Raw genomic sequence first — 14,350 nt, 5'->3', positions numbered from 1 at the left:
CCATGCTCTTGGTGGAGAGGAATTGAACTGCTACTTCTGCATTAAATATCACTTGCAGCATTTGTGTACTATAAAGCTTTATTTCCCACAAAAGTACATTGTTTTGATATGTGGGAGAGATTGAGTTTGAAGGCTGTTTTTTTTTTTTTCTCGAGGACCGCAGGCCAGGGAGTTTATTTTTAAACTGTGAGCCTGACTGCAGTGGAATGTTTTATTATTTCTGTGCAGAGATATGTTCAGTATGTGGAAGAACCAAACTGCTTTGTATCACATATGAGTCCTCAAACCATTCGCATCACACATTTATTGATTGTCCCTTCTTTATGTAATTCGAGAAGGGCAAACACTGTTTTATGGCGTATTAGCATTCTATTGATTGATTCAATATTTTTGAATTTCAAAAGCACATCCTGAAGTGCTGATAGGGGTGTTTTTCAAGTGCACTCTCACTTGACTGTAATTTCAGGGTATTTCCTTTTCCCTTTCAGGTTATATATCCTGTAAAGTCTTCAGCAGACGTCTGTCCATTTGTGACCCTGCAAAGCTAAACCAGTCGCTTTGGTAAAATGTACAAAATTAAGTTATTGTGCTCACATGACCGGCCATAAAGTAAGCTTTCCAACGATATGTATATCGAGGCTATCGCTAAGATAACGCATTCAAAGTTGACATGGTTGCCATCACAACATGCCAGAAAAGGAGAAATTCTCCTTTTGAAGCGGCGTGGACAACGGGAATGACTGCTAATGTGTTGAATCTTCACCGGGTTTAAGAGTCAAAACGTTTTTTGTTTCCGTGAAATTTGTTCACAATATGAAAGTGTAGACTGTATTCTGTCGAATTAAGCGAAAGCGTGAAATTCAACATTTTAGCCTGAACGATTGTTTATCATGGATTTTCTCAATATAGCATCGAGCATAAAGCAACTGGTTTTGTGTTGCAGGGTCACATTTGTCTTTTTTTACATTAAATATGAAATGAACGGAGATATGTGAATACAGTACAAGATAGATAGATAGATAGATAGATGTACCTTATTAATCAAAGAAGCAAAATTAGTGTAGAGGCTATCAAATTCAGTTGTCATTTTTGTGTTGTGAAAGAGAAAATAAAAAAATTGTCTCAGTAACTGGTATAGGCCTACACAGTGTGTTCACATTTTACAGTTCACTTTATTACAAGTCACTTTTATTTGATTTTACTCAATATTTTTTATTCTTCAATATGATCATGAGGAATTAATGTCTGGGATACCTTAGTTTAATAAGGTCAAAGAGTTTATTATCATAAATAATTCACTTTTGGAAATTGATGACGACTAGACCACTAATGTAGTCTAGCTTATGGTTCACAATAGCAACCTCAGAACAGCAGTTTCCACCAGTGGCCAAAACAATTATTACATCTGTTCCATTACAAAACAATGTTGCGTACTTTAGCCGTAGTATTTACTTTAGTGAGTGGGTTCTGACCAAGACATTATTGTGTTGAGAGCTACAGTACAGGTGCCAAAAGGCAACTCCAATGGACCTGATTCTCTGGATATCATCCCGAGTTCATATGGAAAAACGTACTGTATGTAGAAACAGTCACTCTCAGCTAGGGTGTTGTCATTGTTGAGAAATTTCTCTGGCCTAGTTTTTTTCTCTGCTTTTGTGTTTGGTGACGGATGTTACACCACCACATCACGAGCCATGGAGTTCATCCATGGAGCCCCTCCAAGGCTTTATTCTCAGAACCCTGGATTCACAGTGCTCCTCTTGAAAAAGCCACAGGTTGCCATGTTCCTCCTCCCTGTACACACACACACACACACACACAAACACACACACACACACGCACATATAATTTCCACAGGCAGCTGTGTGAGTGTGTACTCTTGTCATTAGCCCTTCCTCAGCTGTGTCTGGTTCCAGCACTGAAAACCCCCTAACATCCATCCATCCATTTTCTCCTTTACTCCTTTCATCCCCCTCCTATGAAACACTGCTGACAACACTGCTTCAAAGAAAACACATCCCCTTGTGTAAAGGAACTGGAATGGCTGGCTCACATTTGCGCTAGCCCCACTCCTTCCTCCACATTTTTCACCAGAGGTTATTAGGATTCAGGGTAGAAAACGGATAGTGTCAATGGAACTGTTAGTGATTTGATTATTATGTGTTGAAGCCAATGTGTGATCATGTTGATTATTGAGGGGAGGTGTCACTCTCTCTCTCTCTCTCTCTCTCTCAGCCTCTGTCTCTCCTTTTCCTCATAGTTTTGCTTCGTTCGGAACACTCACTGATGCTGTTGCTAAGGAAACAGCGGTGGCTTTTATTGGCTTAGCTGTATCCAGGCAGTTAGACAAAGCGCAGGCATCATCGCTGCCTTCCCCACCCCCCCCTCCATCCAGCCCTCCAACCGTACTGCACGGCACATTTCGGCGGGAGCGCGCAGCGGCAGTGGCCGAATGTGGCAGCGCCGTGTGCCTCTCTGCTCACCGATTCCATTCACACTAATAGAGACAGGCATTGTTTTTTTTTTTTTTAGTATTATGGAGCGGCTCATTGTGCCGTCTGTACAGTATTGTAGGTGCACGGCTTTATTCAGGGAGTGGTGACTCAGCTAAGGCACAAAGCCACACTCTGTGTGTATGTATGAATGTCACAGCAGAGCATATACTGTATGTTGTACACATCTCTAATTGAGTCGTTATAAGGAACAGGTGCTTGCATATAGAATAAGTAGGGTGGCTGTACATAGAGAATGACGTTTATGCAATATGTTGAGAAAACAAGGTTTCATAATGTACATATTTAGCTATTTGAATATTTTGGTATACTTATATACATGGCATATACCTGGATTTAGTGAAATTCCAAATTGTAAAAGCACCTCACCCAATTCCGCACTTCCACATATCTGTGTTTCAACATGAATAATAATGGTAGTAATCTATGAATGTAGATTCTGCCCGATCTGCCGGTGATTTCATTTCACCCTGCAGTTCAGGCTGGAAACCCTCACGTTTTTCTATCCTTGTTCCATTACACATCTGCAGGGACCAATCACAAGCTGGCTTATCCACCTGGCACACCTGGATCGTTGGTCTGATTGGTTGAAGGACTATCCAAATGCGTACAGAGTCATTTGAACTAAGCCCATTGATCGCGCCTCTTGTGCAACAGAAAATACAGAGCAGACTCCTTAGACTAATGTCCAATCTTAAAATATTGAGCTTGGTCTGGTGATAGCCAGGCTACTGAATGTATAGCTGAATATATGAATGTATAGCTAGTAGCTATACATAGTAATCTATGTATAGTTAAGATATTTAGCTACCAGTATCCCTCAAGTAATAATGGCCTTCTGTTACCATGACATTCATAAGCTTCATATGTGTGGTATTGCTTGATTCCTACACGTGCAGAAACCTTGTTTATGCCAAAAGAAACATACATGCAAATGGACAATAATTACAGTATGTTCAGACCTTTCAAAAGTCAGAATCTATATTTGCATTACAAATGTATGGACCTGTATATGAAATATTCACGATTGGATTTCAGACTGTGGCTATACGGCCAGATGTTGGTAGCATTTCTCTGTCACTGATTTATGTTGTGGAATGGCCATGTGCCGGTGAAGCAACACTGTTTGACCAGCTTTGTGTGAAGGTGGATAATCATTACTGCATTTTATTGGCTGCATACTCTGGGCGCACCATACCTCCTTCTGTTCTTCAGGCTAAGTTCAGCCCTGCTGCTTGCTCACCACGCCATAATTATACCCTCAGTTACAGAAGATAGGTCTGTTAATTGTAGCATAAGAGGGTTGGGTTGTGATGGTAGGCTAAGGTATGAAATATGTTGTTTTCCAGCTAGTAGGTTGTTCTTTTTGAAGCCTACAGGCGAAACAGAAGTTTACTAGCATTCATCTTGAGACATTGCAATTTATGGCAAGTTCAGCTGCAGATTCAGTGCACTCAAATGGCCCATGACTTATACTTATACCATGAGTGTATACTCATGTGATCTCAGATACGGTTACATTAAAGTCAAATTTAGCACCTGCAAACTTAATGTCATGGGAGTCGCTCTTTACACGTAGTAGTATGAATTTCATTGCCGCTCAGTGTGTGCTTGAGATATTTTGAGGGATTAAGACCAAAAACCACCACATTGCAGACAGAAGCTACAGTGAGAGTGCAGCTCAGCTCTCCCCTCCCCCACAACTCTCCAACTGAAAGACAGCCGAGGTCTCGCCGAGCACACACCGCGGCGCTCTGTGCATGTGGCAACATTCCTAATTCTTTCTCCGTTTGATTGAACATTGACAGTGCACCCACGCTTTTCCGTGGGTTGCTGGTGTGCATATTTATGTTCAATTAGAGGGTGCGATGGAGAGATGGAAAGTGAGTCAGAGAGGAAAACAAGGGCGCGATGCCAGGATGAGCACCATAGCACAGCTCTGCTGGGGGGCTCGGGCGTTACATTCCCTTTAATTGGACAGAAGGTGGGGAATAATCTGTGGCCGCGTGCTCTTATCATTACATTTATGAGGATGTGGCACCTCTGACAAGAGCATGAGAAATGTTGTTTGTGTTTGTGTCTGTCTGTGTTTGTGTGTGTGTGTGTGTATGTGTATGTAGTTTGTGCACGTTAAATACCCTCAGTTACCCTCACTTATGTACCTGCACACTAACGCAACACACTTTGTCATTCCTGTACTCTGGTGTTCCCCTTTCAGCATCAAGCATTCTTGCAGTAGGTGCTTTCATAGATATAAAGTAATACTACTACATAGTATTACCAAAGATTCTAGAGCGGAGCGCTCTATGATCTTTGGTATTACTACTACTGCAAATACAAACCATTCAGTTTCCGGGTAGTCTGCCGCACACACACACTCCTCTCTCTCCTCACACACACGTACTCTGATAGGTTTAGTCCTTGGGTGAGCCACCAAGGTCAGGGATACAAGATATTTCCCCTCCCCCCAGCCGTCCAGCCGCCCATCCCCCTCCCGCCTCCCGCCATGAGTCAGCCTCCTTGCCAGACCCCTTGCAGGATAGTCCAGCTCTGTGAGTGATAGGCCTACACCACTCAGTGGAATAAGGTGCATCCTGGCAACCTACGCTAACGGACAACGGCTCACATCACATTTTGATTCGGTTGGAATTTCATTTTGTTCATTTGGTTCTGAGACTCTGTTTCCTTTGACTATTATTTTCCTATAACTATTATTTTCCTATACACTGTAAAGGGAACAATATGTCATCAAAGCGTAAAAGCTAACAAACAGTTCCTGCTATCTACATCATTAAGTGCATAAGATACTTTCTCATGCAAAATGCAATTAATATATAAAACAATCAATCAATTTGTGTTGGTTAGTGGAGTATCTCCATGCAACATGATCTCAATACACTTTAATAAAATATAAACTATGAACAATAAAACAGAGCTATTTAAAGAGTCATGACAAGGTGTTAAAGCTAATTGAAATAATAAGAAATACATAGATAAGACAAAACATTTCCATAAAAATGAACATATTAAAGTACTTAAGGGGATATGTTTTGAAAAAAATATGTGTTTTATACCAACTGTCTCAGCTTCCCTTTCATGTAATAGATGTAATGAATCCCTGCTTCTCGTCACCTATTGTGCCTGTTGTTTTTATACATTATAATGAGTGTATAATTATACAGTAATGATATGTTATGAATCTATATTCAACTTTGATTCTTATAAATTCAACTCGATTGCGATTTTACAAGCCCAATTAAAACCTTAGCCTATATTTAGGCTGGGTATTGAAACTGTCCGTTTGACTAAATGGCGCCATCTTTGGCAACCCCAATTGAACTTCAATGGCTTCGCGATATTTGAATATCACAAGTAGGCTTTGTTCTAATTCGCCCATTTTTAGTGCCTATTTTCAAGTTCAAGATTTTCGTATGGAGGAGGGCACAACCATGCCTCATGTTCATGCACAACCTCTCCTAATTCATCAAAACCAAGACAAAAATCCATTCCATTCTGTCACCATTAAGAGAGTCCCACTCAGTCGTACCCCAGGTTGGCATTTCTCCACAGTTATCTCATTTGTCCAACATGAGCATTAGCACTGTCCACTGACTCTGATTTCACATGACTCCCAGAGAGCTTTCCCCATCGCCACATCCTGCTTAAGAATATGCCACACACCCACAGGCCTCAACTCTACCCCATATTAAAAACCTGTTTTTCTACTCACTCTGTGTGTGTGTGTGTGTGTGTGTGTGTGTGTGTGTGTGTGTGTGTGTGTATATAAGAGAGAAAGTGTTTTAGTGGTCATAGTTCAACTGGGTATGTGTTTGCCCTATGGTCTTTTTTCTTCTTAGCAACAAACCGTAAAATGTGCTGATAAGCAGATTTTTCCCTCCGTCCCTCCCTCTCTCTCTCTCTCCTGCTCCCTCTTTTTTTCATTTCACACAATATCCTCATTGAAGGCAGCCAATCAAGATCTGTAGTGGCTGTAGTTTCTGTGAAAAAAGAGAGAGTGCTGGTGCCAAAAGGAAAAGTCTCGGAGGGTGGACGGGAGAGAGGAGGGGCGGGATACTGGAGAAGTGGGCGACTAGGAAGGAGTTCTCTGTGTAGAGAATTATTTCAGTCATGCATATAAAAACATGTCTTTTCTGCATGCAAGACTGCAGACCTAAAAATGTTCTGGGAAGAATGATATAGACTTTCCTTATCTTCAGAGGAAAGCACATTAAAGAAAAAACTCTCTCTCTTCCCCAGCACAGCCATATGAGACTGTAGACGCACAGGCATGCAATCAAGGCGTAGTTCTTATTACTCATTTTCAAGGCAGTCTGGTCTGTGAAAAAAAAAAAAAAGTTCTTCCCTTCCATTCTCTACCCAACCCCCACTTCTGTATTTTTTCCACCCGCTGTCTCTCTCACACACACCCACATGCACACATACGCACGCACACACACACACACACACACACACACACACACACACACACACACACACACGCCACAGCCCTTCCCCCACCGCACAGTCAAAAGACAGCCTGCCGACTTCCTCTATTTCAATCAGTGCTTTTATGGAGAGCACAAGAAGCTTTCCTGGCTGCCTGCCACTCTGCACTCTAAGGTCACCTCACTGAGTTTCCAGTTTCCTGTAAGTGTGAGTAGAAAGTAATTCTAGAGCACGAAAATGAGGGATTTATTAAAATCAGATTCGAATGCAGCACTTGCAAGCTTAACACTTGGCACCATGCATTTTTTATGGTGCAGTGCACACATATGTACATTTAAAATAGTTTGAGTCCTTGCCCAAAGATAATTGATCATACAATTTGTTTCCAAGCACTCTGCTCTGGATTAGCAAAGATGTAACCACACCTTTTTTTGTGGTTAACACCGTTTGAGCTATGTCTTAATGTTTATGCGTATGGTATTTATATTGGTGAGAATTTCGCAGTATATTTCTGCATAATTTTACACTACACGTTGCCCCAAGGGAAAACACAGATGAATACATTTTCTGAAAGATCTTCATGTCCCTGGCAGAGGGTTTCTTATTAAAATGTTGAAGTGTCTGAACAGGCATCATTTCAGGTGAGGGCCTGGTAAGAAACACTGCAGACGTTCTTAATTACCCAACAGCTTGCATTCCTGTGCAACCAAGTATATCGAAAGTGCAGTTTCCCTTTTCCAAAAAGAACAGCATGTTGGCCTTGAAGGCTGCCCCACCTAAAACCCCATAGTTTGACTCATCGTATCAGATATTCTTTCCTGAGGAACTCCCACAGGTCTGTGAAATGATAAACCCCAATACACCGCACCTCTGCTGCCTGCCAACACACACACACACACACACACACACACACACACAAATAAAGTGCAAATACCCTGGGTAGTACCATGAAACACACAAAGGGAAAGGAAGGCACACCCAAAAGGTTACTGTGATGTTCAGGGTAGGCTATATGATGCAAATAAGGGATAATGTATAGAATGCTGGTCATTATCGGGAAAATAAGTACCAACAGGGCGAACATTATCCCGCTTATTATACGGCTATTTGCCAAAACGAGAAAATAAACTCACCACAATGTGTCTTTAGCAATGACTGAGCCACCGTTTCGTGGCTTCCGCTAATAAAATAAATAGTTCACCACACAGATAGAACTTGACAGTTTCAGATGTTGCGTGGCAACGGCCTACTAGCTTTCTTTCACTTTTAAATGAAATTCCGTTGCAGAGTGATATGAAAGACCTGAATCAGAAGCACAAACTCCGTTGCCATTGACAGCAGTCATTTTTTTTCCCTCTAGGTCCTCTAGCAGAAAATAATGACCGGTAGAACTTTGGGAATTCCCATTCAAGTAATAATAATAATAAGTTATAACATACACTACATCCATGACCGTAGTCAAGTTAGTTATACTCATGTATATGTTTCATTTCGCTTTCATTTTAATGCATTGCTACTGAACAGAATGATAAGCTGCCCCACTGATTACATGCTATGCAAAGATAACACAAAAGATAGTAGTAGCTAATAACTGATCTCATGTTCATAACAGTCGGTTGCTTTGAACTACAGAAATGCTGCTCCCTTGTTCATATCAGTGCTAAGATTATAGTGCCATATCCCCCATAATTATTGCAATGTACCACACTGGGTGTGTGTTGGGGGGAGGGGGGAGAGGTCTTCTCTAACTAACTTTTCTGATGAAGTGACTAAGAGATGATGCATGATACAACCCTCTGTGCAACTGCTCTGTTCTGCCTGGTCTAGGGAAACAAATGATGGAACAGAACCATTCATTACTTAATTCAGCACAGCTTTGCAGTTAGTTTTGCCCAGATGTTGTGAGGCCCAGTCACTTTGGACAAAACTGTCTGTACTGCCAAATCACACTCATCTTTTATCTTTATATTAGCATGGCCTTAGTCATTTTTAGTTGAACAAATCACTGAACTCTCATTTGTTTGGATGAAAAGAATATGTCAGAAAATGAAATATCTTGGGACTTATGGTTCACAGATAGCAACACCGGGAATTTATTGTAGTACAGAGACAATCATGAGGATGACATTGACTATTACTCATGATAGATTTCAGGATAACCGAGGAATTGCGGTTGCTGAGATGTCTCTCGTCAAGGCACACACTGAGATTCACTTTATTTTCTGTGAAAAGGTGGCAAAGCAAAGCTGTAAGGCTAAAAGCGTTGGGTGTCAGGGGTGAAGGTCGACAGTGCAAGCAGAGGAGACAGCATGCAATGTTTACACTTAGGCAGAGAAAACCTGTTAAGTGCCTTTTTTGGAGGTGAGAGGCGCCTTGGTCACAAAGATTAAATTGCCAAGGTAACTAATCACTGCTCTCCCATGCGTTTTCAGACCCAGACTCCTCTCATAGAGAGAGCTGTATACAGTATAAGCAGAAATGGAGAGACGGGGATAGAGAGAGACAATAAAGTTCTGATAGAAACATATACAGATAGAGGGCCTGACATCAACTGAGATCATTTTGACGAAAGTAAAGGCCATTTTAAATGGCAGCGTCCGTGTGTTAAACTGTCAAAGTCTCTCATGTTACGCCTGCCTTTTGTGCACTTTTCCCTCTCTACGGTTTGGTCCACCCATAAGGGTTTTTTTCCCCCCCTTCCCTGGCTGTCTCTCTGCCCAGCTCTCCCCAAAACTATGAGAAGAATTTGGGTCAGCGAGGAGTCTGCTGTGTCTTTAAGATGGAAGTTCCCCCGCCTCCTCTCAAGCGGTGGTTTTAAAATATAGATGATGTATTACCTCTGCGCTCTCCCTGGGGCGGCCCAGACTGCTGGTGCGGGGGCGGGGAGGGCTGGGGGAGGGGAGCATATCCTTCCTCCCTCCGCCCATCCCCCACACGCACACACAGTCTCTCTCTCTCTCTCTCTCTCTCTCTCTCTCGCTCTCGGTCTCTCACTCTCTCTCTCGCGCTGAGGCAGACTTAACAGCATTCTCGGCAGCAAAACCACTCACCCTGCACACATCTCACATCCGTTCCTGTGCAGAACAGAGATGGGAGAGCGGATGAAAACATGGTGCAACTGTTAAACATTCAACAAACTGAAGTGTAACAGCAGTGCGAGCAGGAAGGTGGGGGATGGGAGGAGGATCATGAGGGCCTGGTAGTGGAGGGTTGGGTTGCAGGGTGAGGGGAGGTGTTACAAGGGAAGAGGTGGGTGAATAGTTTATTGCCTGCAACATATCAGGATAAATTTACTGCTACACTGGCACAGGCTCAAGGCTCGACGCAGAAGACCCATCTGCTTACTACGCTGCTTTGATCAGCCCCATATCATGGCACAGTGCGTTTCTGCCTTTGGTGTCATGCCCATTGGCATAATGTTGCCCTGCTCCCTCTCATCTTTCTGATGCCAAGCGTTTCCTCCAGATATCTGCTGTTTATCCTTCGTGCCGCTGAAATAACTCAAGACGCGTAGAAGCAAGATAGCATCTCTGTTTTCCCCTCCTGGTTCTCTGAGCTTCTTATCTCCAGGGTTTGGGGTTTCAATCCATGATCCGTGGTGTCCATCCAGCTCCTCAGGTTTGGGTGGAGAAGTACAGACACAGGGAAGAACAAAAGAATGGCATGTGGCTATGAATGATCCCTGATCACCACTATATGATCAATGGAGGCATTTCTTTTCATTCCCTCTCAGAAGTGAATCAAATGATTCACAAATCAAAAGATTTTAAAATCAGTATGCATTTGTTGTCTATTCTGAAGCATATTTGATTTGATATGGAAGGTTGTTTGGAAGCCTGGAAGTTCATGGAAACATCAGGTTCACTACAAAGACTACAATTGTGTTTTGGCCAAAATGGTGACTGTGTGCACCAGTATGTCTTACTGGAAATGACTCAATAAGAAGTTAAAAAGATAAGTCAGACCATATGTTGATTTTTGCATACTCTCACTCTACAGAATGAAACCAAGATTGTATTTGACTCGTTTGGGCTGAATTCAATCTGCTTGTTGTACTGGTTATACACTTACAACTTACATACAAGGTAGCCTATATACAGTAGATATTGTATTCAACCAATTGAACCATCTCCAATGGGATGGAGTGCTGCCTGCACCCACAGAGCCTGTTGTTAGCTTATTTAGTTAGTTGAGACTGAGCATTTTCAAAGCATGGTTATTTTGAGAGAAAAATGTTGTTGACCCCTCAGTTGGGACATGCTTTTGACCCCCGTACCTTGTCTTTTTTCACATCGCTGGTAGAATTCTACTTTTTGTAACTCCTCTAGTACTCGGCACATTGACAAATGAATGAGGTTGATGGTGACAAAAAAATGTCGACGTGGAGCTTTAAAACAGACCAAATGAGTTAAAAGATGATTAAAACGCACAGAGTAGAGCTCTGACTGCCAAGTATTGCGTGTGAATCAGCCTGCAAACCTGATGTGCTAGACTATATTGTTTTTCCTCCCGCCCCCGATGATGCTGCAACCAGCAGCACGTGAACTAGACATATGGCACGAGGGCACTGCGGGGATGCCATGACACTTACGCTGAGTTGCATGCCCAGCGTGCACAGTCAGGACACCACTGGCATGCACAACGCGACTCCGGGGCAGACATCACAAAAATAAAAGCACAGGCTGAGTTTGCCACTGGTGGCTGGAGAGAAACGCCATGTCTTCCCAGTTGTACTTCACACTCCTTTTGAACTTGGGCTGGGCCTGTGATCAGAGGGGAATGTTTACCTCAGCATCCGAGCCATCTCCACCCTCCCCTCCCCTCCCCTTCCCTCCCCAGAGGGCTCCCGGAGATGCTCGGGCAGACAGCTCAGATCATGTAAGGGCTGAATACATAACGGGACAGGAGATGCGTGCAAAATCATCTGCGTGAGATGGTCCAAAAATAAAACATCATAAATGAAATGCAGTTAGTCACAACTAAGAGACCAAATTAAATAGCATATTATATTACACAACCCTCAGATAGTAGCTTTGAAGAGAGTAGCTCATTCATTTTCAATGTATAACAGCCCTCTGACACTCTGTAGCCAAATAACGCTAGTTTGTATAAAGTTTGTATAAGGACATTTCCATTTATTGACTTAGCTGAGAGGTTTATCCAAAGCGTCATGGTCAGGAGAGGTGTCATGTTTTAATCTGTGTGCTGGTTCCAATGCTAATAATGTGGGTTACGCTACATTAGTTGTGAGAGTCATACCTGAAACATTTTTAGTATTTGTATTGTTAGCTGTGCCAGTAAGTCTATACTTGGTTCCTTTCATAGTACAACAAACCCAGTCCAGTATGTGTAGCCTACGGTATGTGTCTATCTATCTATCCATCTATCTAATCAACTGGAAATGCATTTTCTTCATCTTTTACAGGTTTCTGTTCATTGGACTGTTTTTGCAGCTACGATATTTTCACTTCAAACACCTTGAAGGCTTTGCCCCCTGGCAACCTGCCATATGAAGAGGGAGAGAGTGAACAGTGAGTCCTTTGATGATGATGTAGTGTACTGCATGTGAAATAGGGCTCACAACCCCTCACTATCTGACCTCATCCTGTCTCTCTCTCTCTCTCTCTCTCTCTCTCTCTCTCTCTCTCTCTCTTTGTCTCTCTGTCTCTCTCTATCTTTCTTTATCACTCACTCACTCACTCACTTTCTCTCGCGCGCACACACACACACACACACACGCACACATTCTGTATGAGATGAAGAGTCGGTCAGCCACCTCGTCCTGAAAAACTAAATGGCAAGTCAAACAGATTTGTTCATTAGGATCTTGAGAGAAAGCCAGATGAAGGAGTAGATCATTGAGAGGGAAGATCAAAGCCAAGTACGGCTGCTTCAGCGGCTCAAAAACGCCCCGACTGGATTTATCTTTAAGATGCCACAGCGCAGCAGGCTGGGTATTTTTAGAAGGAGGAAACCTTCAGCGCCCCACACCTAATTGCCTTTATTGCCAGCCGTGTTTGAAGGGGGTGGAGGGAGGTGGGGGGTTAGAGGGGAAAACATATGCACACTTTTGAAATGGCACTGGGTTTTTGTTTTATTATTTCTTTACCCAGATGTAGTAGCAGAATGTTCAAATGATCTGATTGGATGAAAGACAAAAGTGTTATCTGCAGATGTCTCTGTGATGTCTGAGGAACACTGCAGATGAGCCCCCAGAAGGTCTTTTTGTTTAATGACGACTCCCAAAAACTCTGATTTCACACTAGAAAGGTCTTATTTTTGGACATTACCATGTGCTGATGATACCCTGAATACATAAGTCATTTCATTCAAGAGCGTACTGTAGTCAGTCTCCGTACACTGTAGTCATTTTCATTCTCTCTCTCCCTCTTTTGGTTTCTCCCCGATCCTCCCCGTACCGAGCCTTTCAACACTGGAGTGAAATCCCTCATGCCAGTTGCTCCCAATCTCATCACATTTCTATGCCATGAATCTAAGCCTCGGCTTTCATCAGACGCCTTTTTCCCCTTTCTTCTCCATTTATTTATTTATTTAGAACGAAAATAATATTCACTACACACCCACTCCCAGTCAGATTTGAGCTAATGCAAGGGATGCGTAGTGTATTTTGGAAGCTCAAGAAGGCTGTATTGTCTGTTCTTATCCATAGACAAGCAAAATAAAGAGTCATATACACATTTTGTTAAATCAACCTGATGAAAACATGTCTACCTTAATTTTCCGACTATTAGCTGCGGCTTATACATTGCTTTTGTAAAATGTCTTCCACTATGAGGTTAATACAGGAGGGCAGTTAATATGGTGTTTCTTTTAACTTGCATACAACACTGTCCTGCGGCTTGTACACAATGAGGCTTATATGTGGGAAATGACTGTTATGGTGCATTTTAATGATTAGTGTCTATTTGGTGCAGGGGTCACTTCCCTTATTGTAACTGTGGGACTGTGGGAAGAGGTCTTTATTATGAACCAATGAATTCTTCTGCCAAGCCACCAACCTATTCTGCCTCCAAAGCGTTACATTCATATTTCCACATGGATCATCAGACCAGCAGTTGGTGATGGTCCAGCATAAATAAAACAGTCTGAGACTCTGACGTTTCAGACTCAGATATGCACACTTCCTGTCTTGGCTGTTCAGAAAAAAATTACCACTTGTGCAGGTGTTGAGACACTGACAGAATTTGTGAGAGAGCAATCGAGTTTCACACAAGCCTGGAGTTTAAATTGTGAAATGTTGATGCCTTCAACCGATCCCATTTAACTTGACCCCTTCGCTGCCATGGAATAGTTTCCATGCCCGTGTCCTACATTTGATTTTGGCAATGCTTGTGACAAAAAACAGGGTAGCACTATATCCGCTGCCAAAT

The 14,350-nt window shown here is 42.5% G+C and overlaps 1 long non-coding RNA gene across 3 annotated transcripts in view; it reads left to right on the top strand.

Annotated features, from left to right (window-relative positions):
• The window catches only part of LOC134101692 (uncharacterized), an 81,460-nt gene that overhangs the window by 65,313 nt on the left and 1,797 nt on the right, over positions 1-14,350 (top strand). For all 3 annotated transcript variants that reach the window (XR_009941438.1, XR_009941439.1, XR_009941440.1), the window contains exon 4: positions 12,385-12,490. This is a non-coding gene — a long non-coding RNA (uncharacterized LOC134101692). The remainder of the gene's footprint in view (positions 1-12,384; positions 12,491-14,350) is intronic.

The sequence above is a fragment of the Sardina pilchardus genome, chromosome 15 (genome assembly GCF_963854185.1).
Source record: "Sardina pilchardus chromosome 15, fSarPil1.1, whole genome shotgun sequence".
Taxonomy (NCBI): domain Eukaryota; kingdom Metazoa; phylum Chordata; class Actinopteri; order Clupeiformes; family Clupeidae; genus Sardina; species Sardina pilchardus.
Note: the sequence above shows the minus strand (reverse complement) of the source record. Positions and strands in the feature narration are given on the sequence as shown.